The sequence below is a fragment of the Pezoporus wallicus genome, unplaced genomic scaffold, assembly GCF_028554395.1.
Source record: "Pezoporus wallicus isolate ANWC-B61680 ecotype Strahan unplaced genomic scaffold, APGP_CSIRO_Pwel_v1 contig_2770, whole genome shotgun sequence".
NCBI lineage: Eukaryota > Metazoa > Chordata > Aves > Psittaciformes > Psittacidae > Pezoporus > Pezoporus wallicus.
This window is the reverse complement of record NW_026641724.1, coordinates 394,260-412,958: the sequence shown is the minus strand read 5'-3', so window position 1 is coordinate 412,958 and position 18,699 is coordinate 394,260. Positions and strand designations below refer to the sequence as shown.

The window sequence follows — 18,699 nt, the reverse complement described above, 5'->3', positions numbered from 1 at the left end:
CTAGCTAGAATAGCACCATCCAGCTGCATCATACCAAGATAGTCTCTTGTTCATTCACATCTCATCATGGGATGAAGCTCTTGCAGTCTCAGATGTAGGCAAGCTCGTGCTTCTTTGTAATGTCACAACTGATCAGTCGATAAGAGGAGAAAAGCAAATTTTCATAAAACCCAAACTGTAAAAACATGGAATTGTAAAGACAGAAAGTTCAAAGTGTCATTTGATTTTGACAAAATCCCCAATTGGGTTATAACCTGAACCTTTGTTAAGTACAGAAATGCTCTTGAAAAAGAGCAGGCTTTTTCAAAAGGTGACTACGGTAGGGTAGAAACCTAACCCAAGTAGGATACTCTGATTAAAAAAAAACAAGAAATAAGAAGATATCTTTATATAAATTTATATCTATCTGCACACATTGCCTAGGAGAACTAGACAGAACTACACAAATAAGTCTGACACAAATAACCCTCTTTTTCTCTTTTTTTCTTCTTTTTTTTTCTTTCTCTTCCTTCTTCCTTTCTCCTCTCCTCTCCTCTCCTCTCCTCTCCTCTCCTCTCCTCTCCTCTCCTCTCCTCTCCTCTCCTCTCCTCTCCTCTCCTCTCCTCTCCTCCCCTTTCTCCTCCCCTTACTCTCCCCTTTCTCCTCCCCTTTCTCTCCCCTTTCTCCCTTTCTCCTCCCCTTTCTCTCCCCTTTTCCCTCCCCTTTTCCCCCCCTTTTCCCTCCCCTTTCCCCTCCCCTTTTCCCTCCCCTTCTCCCTCCCCTTCTCCCTCCCCTTCTCCCTCCCCTTTTCCCTCCCCTTGTCCCTCCCCTTTTCCCTCCCCTTTTCCCTCCCCTTCTCCCTCCCCTTCTCCCTCCCCTTCTCCCTCCCCTTTTCCCTCCCCTTTTCCCTCCCCTTTTCCCTCCCCTTTTCCCTTCCCTTCCCTTCCCTTCCCTTCCCTTCCCTTCCCTTCCCTTCCCGTCCCTTCCCTTCCCTTCCCTTCCCTTCCCTTCCCTCCCCTTCCCTCCCCTCCCCTCCTCTCCCCTCCCCTCCCCTCCCCTCCCCTCCCCTCCCCTCCCCTCCCTTTTTCCCTTCCCTTCCCTTCCCCTTCCCTTCCCTTCCCTTCCCTTCCCTTCCCTTCCCTCTCATTTCTTTATTTTTCTGAAGTGCTAAATATTCAGAAGGGTTTCCAGATTTGCAGAATACTTGGAAAATATTCAAAAGAGGCTTAGATTCAGGCACTGATTGTTAAAGTGATCAAGATTGGGTGTTTTCCTCTTTTCAGCTGCAACTTGTTCTGTAACAGAGAACACTTTACAGAAGTCACAGCTTTAGCTTCCCTTATCAGCAAGAGGGCCCTATATGACACACATAGGATCTCCCTAAGCCTTTCTCTATATTTGTCATGGCTTTGTCTCATCTTTTTGCAAGATCCTTGTTAATGAAACAATTTTGGTAACTTTCCCTAGGAGCTCATTTGTTGGTGTTAGCTACATTTGGTTTCTTCTGTTGGCCTGCTGAACTTGCAAGAGAATTGAAATTTATTGATTGATCAGGTGATAAAATGATGAATAGGAGGATAAAACCTGAGACATAAAAGCAAAGAAAAAGAAATAAAGTTTTGAAGAAGTGACTGATTTTAATTGAAACATAAATTTGAGGAACAGGATTATGAGATTTCATTTCAACAAATGAGTATTAGGGTGAGTTTATGAGGCACAAATGCTGACTATTGACCCATCCTGGTCTGATATGGGCCACTTTGCAAAGCTGTATTTAAGTAATCTAAGGGAAGTAAAGGCTTCAGTGGGGTTGACAGTCTATAGTGCAAAGCAGAGAAACTGCCAGTTCCATTATACACCATTCTGGTTAAAGCAAGCATCACCTTAGCCATCCCTTTTCATGTTAACAGAGAATGCTGATCAAGCTGTATGAAAGTTATTTTTGTCATCCCATCATTTGGGTGGGACCCCCAACAGAACAGGTAAGAGCAGTTCTGTGCTTATCTTTCTAGCTCTCAGGAAGGCTGGGCTAAAGCAGCACCCCTTATTCTGCCTAATTTATACCCTCAACCCCATACAGCCAAGAGCAACTGATGTGAGAAGAAAATGCCCATGGCCCACATTCACAGATGACTCCTAACTTTCTTGTCTACATTCAACAGTGGGGAGATGGGAACAGTCGTCTTAGTTGATCAACTATTTCCTCAGACTGTGGAGTCCTTCCTCACCCCTCCACTTTTCTATTTTCATTTTATGACTTAACGGAAGGCATATGGGTAGCTATCTCTTCCTATTACTCCTCCTCCATGGCATTTTCACACCCTTCCATGTCAGCATCCGTATGTATTCCCAGTTGGCAGAGATGGCACAGAGGGCATGTTTCACAACCCATTTGCTCCCATCATAAGCTGTCAGAAGCAGGAAATTCAGTTAAAGGACTGAAATGGGGAAAAGGAGGAGAGAGAGATCAAAGAGGAAGAAGTTGTCCTCCATTCTCTAGTGAGCCAGTACACTAACTAAAAGGATCAGTGAAGTGTGAGCCCTGGTCTGATAGCATTTACACAGCAGAAGCAACACTTTTCTCAGAGTTCTATTGAAGAACCTTGCCCAGATTTAACTATCAGATCAGATTTTCCCTATCAGAAATAAAAAAAAAACAACAACAACAAAAAAAAAACTCATAAAATGAATCATCTGACCTCAAAAGGGAAAAAGATTTATAGAAATATCATTTCTTACAGAAAGTATTCACATTATACAGCTAAAAATCATAGAATCATAGAATGCTTAGGGTTGGAAAGGACCTTAAAATTACCTAGTTCTAACCCCCCTGCCATGGGCAGGGACACCTCACACGAGATCCTGTTGCCCAAGCCTCTGTCCAAGCTGGCCTTGAACACTTCCAGGGATGGAGCATTCGCAACTTCTTTGGGCAGCTTTTTCCAGAGGCTCATCACCCCTGCAGTAAACATCTTTGTCCTTATATCTAGCCTGAACTTCCCCTGTTCAAGTTTAAACCCATTACCCCTTCTTGTATCAGTACAGTCACTGATGAAGAACTGGCAGATGAAGTAGCGAAGCCACACATTTAAGAAGCTGTGTCAGGCCAGTGCACTTCCTGTTGACTGGAAAAGGGGACACATAACTCCCATTTTTAAAAAGCAAAAGAAAGGAAGGTCCAGGAAACTACACGCCAGACAGTCTCACCTCAGTCCTGGCAAAATCATGTAGCAAATCCCCCTGTAAACTATGCTAAGGCACATGGAAAAGGGGAAGGCAACTTGTTAACAGCCAGCATGGCTTCACCAAAAGTGAATCATGCCTGACAAATTTGGTGGCCTCCTGTGATGGGGCTACGGTGTTGGTGAATGTGGGAAGAGCAACTGATGTCATCTATCTGGATTTGTCCAATGCGTTTGACAAGGTCCTGCACAACATCCTTCTCTCTAAACTGGAGGAATAAGGATTAAATATATGGACCATTTGGTGGATACGGAATCCTGAGGGGGGACCTCCACTTGATACTGGGAGAAGCACTGTTTAACATCTTTGTGGTGCTGTCAACATGCTGGAGGGAAGGGATGCCAGGACCCTGAGAGGCTGGAAAGGAGGGCCAATGTCAAGCTCCCGAAGTTCAACAGGGCCAAGTGCAAGGTTCTGTACTCGGGTTGGGGAAATCTCAAGAAAAAATACACACTGTGTGAAGAATGGACTGAGAGCAGCCCTGAGGAAAAGGACTTGGGGGTATCAGTTGACAAGAAGCTCGACTTGGCAGTGTGCGCTTGCAGCTCAGAAAGCCAACCGTATCCTCGTCAACAGGAGTGTGACCAGCAGGTTGAGGGAGGGGATTCTCCCACTCTACTCTGCTCTTGGGAGACCCCACATGCAGTACTACATTCAGCTTTGGTGCCCCCAGAATAACAAGGACTTGTTATGGAGAGAGTCCAGAGGAGGGCCATGAGGATTATCAGAGTACTGGGGTACCTCTCCTATGAAGAAAGGCTGAGAAAGTTGGGCTTGTTCAGCCTAGAGAAGAGGAGGCTTAAGGGAGACCTTAGAGCACCTTCCAGTACCTAAACAGGCCTACAAGAAACCCGAAAAGGAACTTTTTGGAACGGGCATGCAATGATAGGACAAGGGGGAATAGTTTTAAACCAAAGAGGGTAGATTTAAATCAGAAATTCTTCGCTATGAGAGTGGTGGGGCACTGGATTAGGTTTCATGGAGAAGTTGTGGATGCCCCATCCCTGGAAGTGTTGGCCAGGTTGGGTGGGGCTTTGAGCAACCTAGTCTAGTAGAAGGTGTTCCTGTTCAGGGCAGGGGTTTGGAGCTAAATGGTCTTAAGTTCTCTTCCAACCCAAAACATTCTGTGATTCAAAAACCTAAAGATGTGGCTTACAGTGCCCCTAGTTCATGAGACCAACAATATAATGACAATTAAATATAAAAATTGCAATGGATTTTAGGTTCACTTGGTTTGCCTTCTGATTCTTAAGACAATCCTTTAAGTACTGTTTTTTTTTTTCCCCACTGCAGATCACAGAATACCTTAGATAAAAGATGAACCTTATATTTTTGAGTATTTATATGGTTTAGCAACCGTGTATTCCAGGAAGACACTAGTCTCTAAATGAAATTAAGAAAACACAAGTTATTTAATAGAATAATTAAAAATACTTCAGTGTCAGAAGAAAGAAGAAATGGGGAGGAATACAAAGTTGTAGCAATAGCACTGAGTATGCTAAGTTCAAAATATGCTCAGAAAATCAAATGAGCAACAACCAAACCTTGATCAATTTATCCCTGAACTCCTAGACATGCTCACTTCTCATATCATACTGTAAGTAGACTACTGTAAACAGTCTCCCATTGTCTTGGAGTTATCAGCCTATTACACACTCATAATAACCCTGAAGGAAGGATGTGGTGCTATTATCAGTCACTTAAAACCTCTAGACATAAATGTGTATTTTTATTCAGGCCTTTCCAGAAAGCACAGTGTACTTAGGTAGTTTCCATATCACATTTTTCTTTGTTTCAAATGGTAAATGCAAAGCTTTCTTGATATGAACTTATCACCTTTTGGAAAGCTTTACATTTCATGGAAATATTCTGAGTTTGCCATGCATAGTAGTATTATGCTTTAATTTTTATTATGCAGAAATTTTCACAGGTATATACTTGTTGAAACAGAGTAAGATAATTCTGATTTAGGCTTGGTGAAATAATTTTATAAGCAGGTCATAAGAACACTGAAACTTCCTGACAAAGCCTTTACTTGTCATATGCTAGCAATTACTTCTATTGCACCAAACTATAGAAAACATCTTTTCTCTGCAAAGATTCCCCACAAAATAAAGCACTCTAAAAAGCAATGTCTTATTTTTACTGTTTGAGGAGTTATTTTAAGCTTCCATGCACTGAAAACAGCCTCTTACAAAAATATCTTGGTTGTGCATTAGGTGGCTAGGGTTGCCCTGCTCTCCCTCCAGTCCCTAAAAAAGCACTGAGCCTTCACAAGACACCAAGTGCATGTACCATTATGCAAAAACTGAGAGGAAAATATGAAGATCTCAATTTGGCAGGTAACAAAAGTCTAAGGATGACATTTGGAGGGCAAGATTTTGTAGAGCACAGAAAGAAGTTTATTGGAAGTCATGACAGGTCTTCGATTAACAAACAATTTTTTTTTTCTTGGCTAGTAATGCAATTTCAGAATTAGTTGTTTGTAAAGCTCACAGTTTTCTGCCCATGTATTCAGCCAGCAGAGTAGCATGGGAAGATATGAAGCTGGAAACATCATTTAGCCTTTGATGTAAATGGAGAAAAATCTGAACACTTACTGAGAAGATAAATGTAATGATGTTATAAATATACTGAGTTTTTACAGTAGAGGCTACAGAAGACTTTTACAAATGAGGGACAGCAGAAAGAAAAAGCAGTATTTTCTGAAAGGCAAAACAAGAATGTTATATTTCTTTTGCCTCTTGCCCATTTACCACATACTCCTAAAATTTAGCAGTATAATTTAGAGTTATCTGTGTTGACTTCTTTTAAATAGTATAATTTATTCTAAAAATAAATCTAAAAATAAAAATCTGGATCGTAAGGAGATGAAGATTAACAAAGCATAAACAATCCTAATTCAACAGTGATTCCAACTCTATATGTGTATCAATCATCAGATGACATAGAGATGATATATGTCCATCATCAGAATAAAGTTACCATGAGAAATACAGGCCTAGGAGTAGAATATTTTATCAGGCTGAGATTTCTGTGGAAAAGTAACATGAAGCTAGAAACACAACCCAGAATAAGATGCCATTTCAAATACATTCCTACATTTCTTTTTTTTTTATCACTGTATATCAGCATAACAATTCCCAATTCTGTATCTCAAAGTTAAGCTGCAACACTTTGTTTTTGAAACTGGCAGTCATCTCATTTTAGTCATTAGTCCATTCATTTTTTCTTTCTTTTCTGAGTTTTTTAAGGTTAAAAAGCAGAGTGTTTCATGGTGGTAAAAATATTTTAAAAAAGCCTATTTCTTAAATCACTACCTTCAAATTCAGAGGACAACTCAGCTGCAGCACTAAATAGCTAATAAAACGTACTTTTCCCATCTGGTACAAAAATAATTCTGTTGCAAAGTTTTTTTTTTTGGAAAGAGGCAGAACACAATGGTAGTGCAGCTATGATATAGATACAGATATACCTGAAATTTCTTTATCTGAGTGTACTCTATAACTAGATGTCTGGGAAAATAAATGTAAAGATCACTTTCCTGCACTTATGTCTAAGCTAATGTTTACCATGTCTGGAATCAGTCAAAATTACAAGGTATGGTGTCACCTAAACATTGCTCTACTATTTCCTGACACAAATGATATATTCAGATCATATTGGCATTAGTTTGGAATTCATGCAGTGGTATCTACTGCTGCCTTAGAGATATTCCAAGACAGTTTTGAATACAACCTTAGAAAATAAAACATCGCTCCCTATTCTTTACCAAACCAAAAAGGAAAATATGGATATGAAAACCCTTAATCAGCCACAAGCATGGCTTCCATACCAGTCTCCATCCATCAGTTCAGTTCTTTCCCAGAGTGCCATATTGCTGCATTGTTTCTAGGATTCTGGCTTGAAAAGAGAAAAGCTACAGCAGCATACTTAAAAAAGAAGCAAACCAAACTGTTCACTGTTTTCTCCCTCCCTTGTGAAACATCCACCAAAATCAGACAAGACAGAATTATTTTTGGTAATGTTCAAAAGTGTCCATAGCACACTGCTTTATGTTAGATTACCTGGTTTCTAGAGATCAATATAAAGAATGAGATACATTGTTTAGAGACCAAAACATGAGTCTTATTTGAAGAATAAAGAGAATTCTTAGGATGTACTAATAAAACAAAATATTATGCTAAAATAACCTTGAAATAAACATGCACTCAGGCCCAACCTTCATACAATTAACAGTATTCCAATACAATAACTTACATAGTGGCCACTAAATTCCTATGCTAGCCTCATTCATATTTTTTCCATTTCTTTCACAGTGGTGCAATGCTACTGGGTAAGGGAAATAACTCAGTCCCTTTTTGAAAAAAAACATGCTTTCTGTAAATAAAACAGCTTACTGCACAAAATAAATTGCTGCTTAGAACTGAAATTGCAATGGTTGTTTGCATTTGTGCTTGTGGAATATAGATTTTTTTGGGATGGTTAGATAGGATTGTGCAAATACTCTAGACGAATAAAATGAAACAAGTATCTGCTTTAAAACAATTCAGTGCAATGTTTTTTGTGTTTCCCTTCTGTTTGGAGAAATGTGACTGAAATTATATTTTAACCTGCTCTTTATCAAATTGCACTTAGTAGCAAACTTTTGTTTCAAGCCACAGCTATTACTGTGAAATGATAAATTCAGAGGGAACCCTGTTAGAAAGAATCAGAGATGTATGATTCAAAAAACACCTGCAATTGAAATAAGCCTGGAAATTGTCAGTAAACAAACTGATTTGAATAGACTTACCTGTTTAATGCTTTTAAAAGTCCAACACTTCCTCTTTGCCACACAAATCTTTTAGCCACTGGGTGAAATCAAAGTAGAGCACTTGATCATGATAATCCCAACCTGTCATGGACAACAGCATCTCTCATGGCACCATACTCAAAGTGCTTGAAACACACCTGGAAGACACAGATATCCTTACTTTTTTGTTGAAATATATTTAACTATGTCCTGAGATGAGGAACTATCAGCACTTAGTTGATGACTACATTATAAAGGAGTGAGTACAAACCTATAAATATAATGTGGTAAACATCAAGACCAGAAACTGTGAAGCTCATGTTCCAGAAAACCTGGTTTTGCTAAATATATGAAGCTGTGCTGTGCTTATTGATCCATTAAAACTGTCAGGATTAATATTAAATTAAAAAAAACCAAACAACAACAACAAAACAAACTCAGCTTTTTATACATAGACCTTTAAGTCATGTTTCATATGAATTTCTAAAGGAAGATTATATCCTGAACCACCAAGAATCTTACCTGAGAAAGGTCATGGAAAGGATTCAGTAAAATTTTGACTAGCTGTTCCATGAAAACTTTGCTAAGTACCATTCTTACAGAAAGACAACCTGTAAATGGATGCAAGGCAAACCCACACCAATCATGTGCTCTTCTTTTTACTAAGAAAAGACATGCAGACAAGTGAAGTATTGAGGTACCATACTTCAACATGGTTTTCATGTAGCCAGGGATATTTACAATTTTGTCTAGCCCTCTGATTCTTTATAGTTTTAAGGTTTCTTGACAAAATTTCCTAGCATTCTAAGTACGAGTCAATAATTTTGTTACAATCTCTAAACCTTTATTTTTTTTTCAGACTTTAAATTACAGTGCATCTACCTGCTTCACTAAAATGATGATTAATTTAGGTGAGTTGAATTTATCTAATAAAGATGTTTTTCTCATCTTTGTTCTCCACCACTGAAATCTTCAGTTCAATTCACAGCTATCATGGGGTATACCAGACAGCATCCAGATCATGCCAGATCATCCAGAAGATACACTGATCTAGGCTTTCCTTAGCAATCTCAACTTTTTATTTCAGTCCCTATTGAAATATACAGACTGACTAAGCACTGCTCCTAAACATCTCAAAAATTCTGGATGTTCCTAACTTTCCTTGTCAAGAGTTGCATCTGTTTTTTTAATAGACAGCAGGGAAATATGTGCACAGATGTAAGCGTGCATACATATGTATGCAAAGTAAAAATAAAAACATTTTATCAAAATCTATAAATATCCTACGTAAAAAGATAGAAAATTTCTTGTCTAATTTTGCAAAGTATTTCACTACTGGGTTAACATAGAGTATAACTTATCAACAAATAAAATTTGTTAAGACTGCAACAACTGAGCTGAAACTGGCAGGTTGAAAGAGAAACTGCTATTCAAGCTATTTCTAAATAAGGGACACAACTGCACTTAACCCAGTTTAATGTTAGAGTTCAGTGCATCTGAGGCATGATGCATCACCATGAATACCAAAGTTTCCAAGTGTACAACACATACCGTATCTTCCATGACTTCAAATGGGAGAGTGACCATGTCCAGAGTTTTAGGAATGTACCTCAATAAATGATCAGGAATCATAGTTCTGATCTCCCATCATACACCAGGTCAGATGTATGCAGGAAATGTGAAGTTAGTGGAATGTACTTTGAAAATTGAGTATCTTGCATTGAGAAATTAATGGATCTTTTCCATCCAATCCAGTGCATGCAGATCAGTTACTGATTGATGTATGGTTCTTCATGATCAAATGCAGAACTGAATTTTAGTGAGACAGAGGAAGGAATACACTAATAGGTCTTAGAATAAATCTCCTACCAAACTCAAAATACATGGGAAAGGATGCTTTTCTTTGGTTGTGATTTCCGTAATAAAATCTCTGACAGGGCTGCAAGAAAGACTTCCTTAAAAATGTAATATCATAGGCACATAAAGGAGTCTAAAGAAGACACAAAGTTTTTAGGAACATCTTCCAGTAAGACAATGGAAAAGTTTTATTCAATTGTGGCCGTAAAATCCTTAGGATATGTCAGTTTGCATTTGGCTAAAGTTAACTATTCCAGATATTCCTCTATATTTGCATGATATTTTTGTATTTTATAGTGCAAAGAGAACAATCATCTAAGATTTCAGATTTGAATGCCTCAGGATTTATATGGCCAAACTGAAACACTTCGATCTGTAATGCAACTGAGAAAGACAGAAGGTAATAGGATAAATCAGCTGGATAAAGGTAAGATCTCCAGAAACTAGAATTTGCTAATACATAAGCAGGAGCATTCCTGAGTCAGAATAAGGGAAACTGGGATGAAATAGTTATTAAGATAAGAACTTATGCCTGATCTTGGCCAACCACTTCTGTAAAGAAAAAGAAAACTGCTTAAAACTAGGCAACTTGGACTGGAAAAAGAAGCGAATAACAGTACCTAAGCCAATGAGGTCTATTTGTCTCTAAATACCAGTGATGGAGGAACAGGCAAAAGCTGCTAACCCAAGTCCACTGAAAAAGGTGGAGTTAAATTCTTTCCAGCAGTGCCCAGTGAAAAAAAGCAAGAGGCAACAACCACAAACCAAAGTACATGAAATTCTGTTTGAGCATAAAAAACCAATTTTTTGTGTGAGGCTGGAGCAGGTTTCCCAGGAGATTGTGGAGTCCCCGTCCCTGAAAATACTAAAAACCTGACTGCACAGAGTCCCAGGCAACCTACTCTAGCTGGTCCTTCTTTGAGCAGGGGCATTGAAATAATCTATCTCCAGAGATGCCTGACAACTTCAACCATTCTGTGATTCTGTGAAATCCTATAAAATGGTCAAAAGAATGAAAAAACAGCAACAGTTTGCTTACTTCGCAGTACCTTGAGACACATAAGTGTAACCTGTGTAATAATAGCATTGTTTTATTGGGGTTGAAGAAAGTTTATTTTGTCTCTACTCTGTTAAGACAGTGTTTCCAGTGCAATAATATTAGCTGTGACTTTTAAAGTCACAGACATTCAGCAAAACTGGCATTTAAACAAAGAATTTGCACAAAAAGAACATGCCAGTATAACTAACTCCCCCTGAACCCTATTAAGCAGACAGGTTTAATATCTAACATCAATTTCATTCTCTACTTGTTCATTTTTACCATTGCCACAGTACAATTTTTGAAAGTGAACTGAGGTAATAACACTGAGGAGACTGTAAAGCTAAAATCTGGAGAATACTTTTAAAAGCACAGTCCCACAGAACAAATATCTAAGTGTGCTATTTAATGACAGTCAGTAAAGTCAAAGAAGCAAAGCACTCACAAGCCTCCACCTTCTGTTGCCTTTCCACCATTATGAACACAAAATTTATAAATGAAAGGGTTATATTTTGCATTGTCTTTGTTCAGGTATGTGTGACTGAAGCAGAACCCAATTTCCACATGTTGAGAGGCTTCATGATATTATTGGTGGCAGCAGTCTGCCCTGTCTCTGCTCCTTGGGAGCTTAGACTCTCTGATGTCCTGAAATCCTGCTCAGGTCTGAGAACCACATTTCAAACTGCAGTATTAGCATTTTGCTAGTCTTGTTTTGCAATGGCATGACTATGCCTAGGTCTCGAAGAAAGAAATTAGGGATTTGGGAAACTGCTCTTTGGCTGACTCTGTATAATTTGTGAGGAGATACTCAGAGTTCTCTCTCCATTTTTTTTTTTTTTTTCCCAGTAATGCCGATGGGAAAGGAGGACGGCATAAGAGTGTCGTGGTTTAAACCCTAGCCAGACATCTTGTTCACTCACTCACAGTGAGTGGCGCCGGGCTGAGAGCAATAGAGGGTCCCCCCTTCCCCCCGGGGCTCTCCCCTTCCCCACTCCCGGAGGAACGGGGAGGAGGATCGAAAGAGTGCAACTCCCACGGGTTGAGACAAGAACAGTCCAGCAACCAATGTACAAACAAGTCACCACCGCTACCACCAACGACAACAATGATAAGAGAAAACAACAAGGGAAGAGAGTACAATACCACCGGCCAAGAAATGAGTCTGACCCAGAAGCCCGTGTCCTTCCGGGTAACTCCCAGTTACATCCTGGGCATGACGTGCTGTGGTATGGAATACCTCTTTGGTCTGTTTGGGTCAGGTGTCCTGTCTCTGCTTCCTCCCGGCTTCCCCTCCTCCCTGGCACAGCATGAGGCTCACAAAGTCCTTGGCCAAACCAAAACATCCTTGTTATCAGCTCTGTTCCTGAGCTGAAAGTCAAAACACTGCACTGCACCAGCTACCAAGAAGGAGAAAAATAACTGCTACTGCTGAACCCAGGACAAAGAGTTTCTTTTGTGCCACACCATATAAATGTATAAGACGCTAACTGACACAAAGGTCTACTATTTAAATCAAGATCACAGGCAAAGTGTGGTGAAACATCTACTGGAGCGAGAAGAACATAGCAATCAATAAAACATCAGTTCTGATGACTTGTTTTAAATACTGGTACTGGATTTTCAGTACTTTCAGTGGGTTTGTGACAGAGGTATTAACAGCAGTAGCAACAAAACACAGAGTAAAGTGAGAATGTGCTAGAAGAGAAAGCGGGGGCTTCCAAAAGAAAGTAGTGTGAAGGTGCCATCTGAATCCTTGTATGTCTAGGAGACTTTTGAAGCTACAGTATAGGGTGAAACAAAATTCAGTGTTGTACTGATACATATTTAGGGGTGGCTATAGTGTATGCATGCTCACAGGTCAGTTTCAAACATCAAATGCAAAGGCTACTGGCTACAAATGTCTTCTGTTTTAGGAGCATCATTTGCATTTGCAGTCCTGGTTATTGGTTTGGAAGACTGATACCAGCTAATTGTTGCATGGCAGAATATGCAACCCTGAGAGTAACATGGCTGTTCCCCACAACCTGTTTGACTTCTGTCCTCCCTGACTAGCCAACAAAATACGTTAACCAAATCTAAAATTACTAGGATAGTCACCTACTGACAATTGGTCCAAACCCAGTGAAATCACATATTTAGCAGTTATCAGAAGTTAATCTGAAGGTAAAAGCAGCATGCCAGCTAGGTGGAAATACTCAGGTAGCAACACTGGAAACAGGAATTTTTCTATCACTGATGGATAAAAAGTGTTATGACTGGCTGATGGCTGTTTTTTTACTGCTTGTCAGTTCACTGCTTGTTGGTGGAATGAAAACAGATGTTTCTACAGTGACTGATGTGGGGTGCATCAGAGGAGCTGCCAACTGCTCTGAACAGTAGCAGCAACTCCAGTGGATCATGAATGAAGCATATTACCTGTATGTGCAAATCTTTTGCTTCATGAAACAGTTGTGACATCCCAGTCTCATTGGAGATACTGCATGAGCAAAAGTTCTGAACATGGACACTTATTGTTTCTAATAATGACGGTGGGTTTACCAGAAGACACCTGGAAACACGCACATAAAGAGGGGAGGAGACCTTTACTAATAAATCTAGCATGGGCCGGGGAGAGCAGAGACTCCTCATAGTCTTTTCAACCTTGAAGAGTGGAAGTGTGTGAGCAAGCATACCTGGAGGCTAACAAGTAATATAAAAAAGACACCGAAGAATTCACTGATTAGCTCTCCAGGTGCATGCATGTATGCTTTCTAACCTCTCTATACTCTCACTCCCTGTCCACAAGAATCCACAGACATGAACAAAGAGCAGCAGCAACCATAAAATCAAACACTAAAAATAGAGATGATATTTTTGATTTCAAAAGTTGCTGCATTTTTATTTGCTAAATTCCTAATTCTCTAAAATTCCTCTTTTTTTCCCCTCCATAGTCTTAGATCTAAAACCTCATTTTATATAAAATGGAAAGGTGAAGTTCTAAAACAATGAGTTGCAGAAACTCCAGCTTTGATACACGTTCTGTCCAAACTAAGTTTCTATAACAAAAGGCTTCATAAAATGCAGAAATTGTCCTATGCTTTCCTACCTATTTCAGATTTCATGACTTCAGAGTGGAAGCCGCAAAATGGAGCAAAACTTACCAGCCCGTGAATCAGTTAAGCCTGTTTTATCCATTTAACAATGGTGAGATATATGGCCTGTCATATATCAACTTACATCGGTCAATGAAAAGAATACAATATACATCCCAGTTCTTCTACATATGAAAAAAAAATCTTAACTTGTAAACTTATGATTAAAACCATTTCATTTTTAACTTTCTTGAAACATAACCACAAGCATTAACACAAAACATATTAGATCAAGTTGTATTGCCATGGAAAGTAAAAATAATGTACCTTAAGACTCAGTGGGTTCAAGTCCTGGAGATAATTGCTGCACCTTTGGAAATAAGATACACCTGTTAAAACTTCTGTAATTCAGTTTAAGACAAAAAATCCTGTTATCTGAAATCTTTTACTTAGCACAGTTTGCAAGCTTCTTTAGTACCAACAGCATGCTCCTTGCTGACATAAAGCTACCTTCAAAAGATGAGTGTAATTTTTTCAGTCCTTCAGTTCCTCTTTTGAGGTTTCTGAGAAGAAGGTCCACTGTAAAACACACTCCTGACCACTGCAGCCTCCCGACCTGGATTTCAGCTTATTTTGCATTACGAAGTCTAGCAAGAAATCTGTCTAAATCAAATATTTTATGAAGCAGGAATCAACAATATTTTGTACTCCATCTGCAGCATTAGTTACTGCAGCAGCAGTAACAAATAGTTCAAAAATAAATACCAGTCTTACAGATGACAGAAAATAACATAGCTTGCAGCAACCTCTTACTCAGCTTTTTTGGAATGAAGGGGAATATAACAACTGAACTTCTCCTGTTTTACCAATACTGGTGTCAATACATTGGAGAAAGCATTACAGACTGAGCACTGGGACCATCTTATTTTGCACAGGAAAACTTTGATGTCTTTTCCCATTCTAACTTCTGTTAATTTCACGTATTATTATAAAACAATCCTTTCTCATACTCTAATGTGAAAGAATCTCTGGAGCAGAAACTTTTTCTCGAAATCTAGAATGATTTGAGAAAATTGATAGCAGCTTATAGTGTTGGAGGATTTCACCCTTAAGTTCAAGACATCATAGCACTGTTGACAGAGAACTGTCACATATTTTTCTGAGATTAGGAAGAAGATTACTCCTATGGTAGCCTACCTTTGCCAACCATTGCTCACCTCATGTATATATTTAAATGTATGCTTACATATTTATACACCTATAAATATATGTATCTAGAATTGACATATTGTGACTGAAAATTTTTGTTTATTCCTCACCACTTTGAAAATGTCTTAAGTCATAAAACTTTGGACTTGCTATACTCAGTTCTCTGGAAGTGTGAAATTACCTGTCACCCTTGAAGCATGAGGAGAGATAGTCTAAGTACAGTACTGCTATACTAACTAGAGAGCTAGCCTTATCACAATGTGTATAGTGCAACCAACATATTCATCTTAATTTCACAGGTTTAATTGCTTTATAGCAAAATACACAACTTATGGTGATCACCCAAAATATTTGCTTTAGGTTCAGATCATTAAATGATCTCTGTAGGAACACATCACAGTGGTGCATTAAGACAAGTAACCATGTCTCAATAGGTGTTGCTTTATTGGCTAGCACAAAGAAAAGTGTATTTTCCCATCTTCAGTAACTTGACTTGTGACCCCCTTGTGAGGGAACAAAAGGCAATCTGAAAAGCATACTGAATATGGCTAGATATAGGAGGTTTGCATATTTGCACCATGAGTGGTCTAAGAGTAATCTGCAAAATTTCAGATCCTACCTTGTATCATTCCCAAATCTCCTGAAATCTTCAGTTTATTAGATAATCCCTGAAACTCTGTGAAACTGATTTTGAGAATGTGTTTCCTAGGTAGCTCACTCAAAAATAAACCATATATTTCTGTCTCAATAGAATGCTTATTAGAGATGGGTTCCGATTTGCATTTTTCTTCTCAAGTATATACTTGTGTGTACAGATCAACACACCAATATTTATTTGATTTTAAAGAGACTGCAACTTCTGACAAACATTTTCAATGGAATTAATCTGTTAAAAATGTCAATTGAAACTTAGAAAAAAACTTTCCAAATTTTTAAAAGGTGATACTTAGCACAAAAGACCCCAAACAGGCCCATACCTAAAATATGATGATTTGAATTAATAAGCTCGAAATTGTATTCGAAACAAACACATTAAAGTCAGGATGGTACATCCTCCTTCTACATGGAATGATTGGGGAAAACATACTAAGAACAGTTACAACAGTAAGAAAAAACACCCTCCCTCAAGTAAGGACAACTATGAAAGGTAGAAAACATTTGCAGAATATATTGTTTTAGCTGTAATTGATACTTCATAGAATTCACATGTCTCTAACTACCACCTTATAATCAGAGGCCTTAGAATGTCAAGCTTCTTCCAGTACTGCTGCATATGTGACAGGCTCCTTAATTTAAAGTCCGTATTTCCAAACAGAGTTTTATATCTTTTGCCTTTTTTTTTTTTTTTTTCCCAAAAAGTCCCCACAACTCTTAATTCATGATATTATCATTCAGGACTAATACTAAAAGGGTGGTTTAGATTTCAGGAAGCACCTGATTTGGCTCTGGTAGAAAGTTCCACCAAGGACTGTCAGGTTATAGTTCTAGTGTCCCTATTCTTCAAAGAATCTGCTGAAAGAGCAGCTGTTTTGCCACAAAACTGCCATCTTACTAATCCACTCGAAAGCTAGCATATGCAGTCAAGTTGTAAGTGTTGTGTGTACACCAGTAAAGTGAAGGTGAAATTCAAATTGTAGCAGCTCAGCACTGGTAATTTCTGACCTAGGAATGACCTCAGGGGCCATCTTTGAGTAACAGAGCTGGGCTGCTGCATGGATCCAATGTTACCTGAGGGACCCTTTGCTGACACTCATGGGGTTGGTGCCTGTACAAGTGCACATAAGGAATTGGCTTATGACACACCTTTTCAGACTCCCTGTAAAGCTGCACATGCTGGTAGGGTGTCCAGTGCAATGTGCATTAAAATTTTTACATTTAAGCACAAACGTGTTTAATTCACTTCAAGGGATACAATGAAAATTTCCCGATAAGAAACTTGCAAGTTAGTGGTCAAAACCATACACATTCTGTCTGCGGAATCGACTGGACAACAAATATGGCATTTCCACACAGAAGATGGTTTTATCTCACCCACAGTTACAACATAAAACTGATTTTTCTTTGATGATGAAACTCTTGTCACTTTCAGGTAGACTACAGGTCTCTGCTGGGAAGTTCTGTGAATTTTCATAAAACATTTTGAATTGAGATGCCTCATAGAACATAGAACAAAATATAACGTGTACTCAGGTTATTTATGCAGTATGGTCCAATTGCATATACCAGCAGGGTAATATGAATTTCTTTTAACATAATCTATAGGCCTAGGTTTCTACACTGAAAAAAATGGAGACTCACCCAGTCTGAAAGAGGCAGCAGAGTGATCTATAAAAATAGATTTCCTTAACTGAAAACAATTAGGAATGTAATAATGAAGGCACAGTTCTCACAATAACTAAGGGGCAATTACTGAACTTGTTTTGTGACTGATGAACAAAGACCCTGAATGGAAATTTAATCACTGATTTCTTATCATATAGTTAGATGCCAAATGAGATCACATAATTACAGATCAGTGTTTTTTTTTTTTTTTATCCTCTTTTTATATATAACCATGTCTAGCATGTTCATTACATAAGCAAGAAAAAAACAGAATTTTGGGTGTTTATTTCATGGACTAACATGGGGATTCACTTTTAGCATACAAGGGTGGGTAGAGTCTTGCAGCTATAGGAAGATGAGCATTATTCAGTTCTAATTAACTCTACATCCACAGGAAAATTCTTCATGAAAGTAAAGCATGCATTGCCAGAAAGGAATTTCTTGAGAAAACAGACTGAAATTTTACTTAACTTCTCTGAAATTTTGACCCAGTCAGAGCCCCAGAAGAAATAAGTAAAAGAGGAGCACGTCAATTTCTCTTCTGCTGCCCAGCTTCTGCAGAGTGCTACTGTGACTTATAGCAAAGTCAGCTACCTCACCTGCTCACCAGTGCACATGTAACACGTTTCAGTGACTTGACAGCAGTGCATTCAGGGAGGATAAAGGCCATATGTGCAGCATGAAGATGTCCCTTATAGACTACAAGGTTCTCCCTTCAGAGCTTCATAGAAAGTCTTCAAGAGCTTACAGCAATATGTGAGAAGGAAGGGTTGTGTATGCGTGAAGGAGCTGCCCTAGGCAGAAAATACTTTCCTACCCTTTCACGCTCAGTGTCACAGCAAAGATCTCATTGCTAGAATCAGGCTTGCATGATGCTCTGAAGTGGAAACTGCTGCTGATAGCATCTGTTTTCTCATTGTATTTTGACTTTTAAATAAAATTAAATCCCAGCAAATTTCTAGAATCTTTTCCTCCCGCAGTATTGCAGACAACACAAGACCATCACAAATGACAACTTCTATAAAGCCTTTTTCATACCACTCCTTGGCTAACCTAGTTTTGAGAATTCTTTTATCAGAGTAATATAACTGTAACTGAAACCACCTAATTGAATCAGGAATTTGGAGGAGGGCAAGAAATAAATTTCCATATCTATGGCATCCTGTACATCCTAAGCCGGGGCA

At 38.7% G+C, this 18,699-nt stretch overlaps 1 protein-coding gene across 1 annotated transcript in view; it reads right to left on the bottom strand.

Annotated features, from left to right (window-relative positions):
- The window catches only part of LINGO2 (leucine rich repeat and Ig domain containing 2), a 215,981-nt gene that overhangs the window by 168,563 nt on the left and 28,719 nt on the right, over positions 1–18,699 (bottom strand). The window contains exons 2-3 of the mRNA XM_057425037.1: positions 14,312–14,354; positions 8,018–8,175 (exon numbers count right to left, since the gene is read on the bottom strand). The gene's annotated coding sequence lies outside the window, so the exon portion shown is untranslated. The remainder of the gene's footprint in view (positions 1–8,017; positions 8,176–14,311; positions 14,355–18,699) is intronic.